The 2,120-nt window shown below is 32.1% G+C and overlaps 1 non-coding gene across 1 annotated transcript; it reads right to left on the reverse strand.

Moving 5' to 3' along the window:
- Positions 1-1,387: 1,387 nt before the first annotated feature.
- On the reverse strand, positions 1,388-1,493 carry LOC122127800. Its single transcript, XR_006151288.1, has one exon. It is a non-coding gene; the product is annotated as a U6 spliceosomal RNA (small nuclear RNA).
- Between the last annotated feature and the right edge of the window lie 627 nt (positions 1,494-2,120).

Below are 2,120 nucleotides of genomic sequence, written 5' to 3' on the forward strand. Positions count from 1 at the left end.
TTTTTTTTTAATAAGAATTGTAATAGTTATGAAAGAGTATCATATTAATTTTGAATTGCATTTCTCTAATGACTTCTGTTCCCAAAGCTTAAGCCAGCATAGAAGTAGCATTAAACACAACTTTGTAAACCCACTGGCGATTTTCATGGATTTTGGAATACATGTCTATTCAGAATTTATGCCCAGTTTTAACCAAGCTTCTTGTTAATCTCATCTTTAATCTCTCTATACAAAATCAATAATTAATTCAATGTAGTAGAAAGGAAAAAATTAAGTATCGCCTAAAAATTTTCGTTTTTCAATTATATGACATTGCTTAAATCATTTTCTGTTTACACTTGAGATTATATAAATTAATTTATTTAGACCTTTTACAAGGTTATACGTATTTTATTTATTTTACAATGATTGATCTTTCCAAAGCCTGTGTGTTTAATTTTCCTTGGTGTATTTCAGTATCATGTAGCTCATATTTCAGAGTGAAGAATAAATGGAAGGAAGCAAACAAAAAATACAGTTCCTCTCATCTGATGAAGCCTCTACAAGAATGAGGAAAGAGTTCATCCATCCTTCTAAGGACCTACGATAGGATATCAAAAAGATAATTCATTCTAATAGGTCTTCATTATCTTTGCAATGTAACGCAAATGATTTAAACACAATATACTGCTCAGATACTTATATGTTTTATCAGGTTTGTATATTTTCATATGATTTCACCTCAGTCTACAACATTCCTTCATTATTCTGTCCCTGATATTTTTACACTATCAAGACATAAGATCAACAGTTTGATGTACAACATGAGAAATTATCCATCTGGCTTCCTTGGAAGCAGTGCATAGTCAATTGATAACATTATTTCTGGTTGCTCATTACATGTAATGGTTTCTGTAATACATATCACATTCTACTTAGTATTTAAAAATCTGCTTTGTTAACGATATTATATGGATAAAATTGGGGGAATAAACTCTTCCATCTCAGAACATTTTTATAGGTTTTTAATTGTAAAAGTACTGTACAGAGGGGTCACAGTTACACACACACACACACACACACACACACACACACACACACACACACACACACACACATTTTCTTGATCCATTCATGTACTGAGGGGCATCGGGTTGGTTCCATATCTTACCTATGGTAAATAATGCTGCAATAAACATAGTTGTGCTTGTAGTTTTAGTATGGTCTTGTTTCTGATCATTTGAGTGAATGCCCAAAAAAAGAATTGCTGCGTCATAGAGGAGCTCTATGTGGAATCTTTTGAAGAACCTCCATTCTGCTTTTCAAAGGGGTTGAACAAGTTTACACTCTCACCAAGAATTCAGTAGTGTTTACTTCTGGCCACATTCACTCCAGCATCTGTCCTTGTAAAAATATTGAACGCTTCAGGAATTTGTGTGTCATCCTTCGAAAGAGCTATGCTCATCTTCTCTGTATCATTCCAGTTTTAGGGTATGTGCTGCCAAATTGAGCACAGAACATTTTTTTATATATAAAGTGTAATTGATTTTCTTAAACTAGACAATTCAACAAAAAGTAAATACAAAAGAATGGTCATGAAATATGTATTTCTTACATAAGCACAGATTTAAGAAGAAACTAAAAATTGATATGTCAAAAACAAAGTAATTCCAAATATTTGTGGTTCCAGAGATGTGTAGAAGGAGGAGTTCAATTATTCTCTACAAGGCACCTGTCATAATGAACATTGCAGCAAGGGTTAAGGTTTGTTAAAGTTTTAATGCTTTAAATGTGTTTAATTCTGGGAATTTGCTTAAATATGCCAAAATAGGGACTGTTTCACAGGTCATAAAAATTTTCCATGAAGTAGTTAAGATTTATGGTAGCAGACATATATTACTAAGTATTTACATTTCAGAGTTTATAGAAACTTTACTAATGAGAAGTTGCAAAGCCTTTGTGTAAAGAAGCAGAGTAAAGAGTTAAGAATTTGTTAACTACAATTTAGAGCTTCCTTACTTTATATGTTAGCGAGGAACAAGTGATGATATAAGCCATATACAAATGACGAGATGAGCCATAAATAGTAATCTTACTGGGTAACTTTAAAGACTACTCATAGCCTATAAAACTCTTGTTGA

The sequence above is a fragment of the Dipodomys spectabilis genome, unplaced genomic scaffold, assembly GCF_019054845.1.
Source record: "Dipodomys spectabilis isolate Male_0828 unplaced genomic scaffold, ASM1905484v1 ptg000312l, whole genome shotgun sequence".
Taxonomy (NCBI): Eukaryota; Metazoa; Chordata; class Mammalia; order Rodentia; family Heteromyidae; genus Dipodomys; species Dipodomys spectabilis.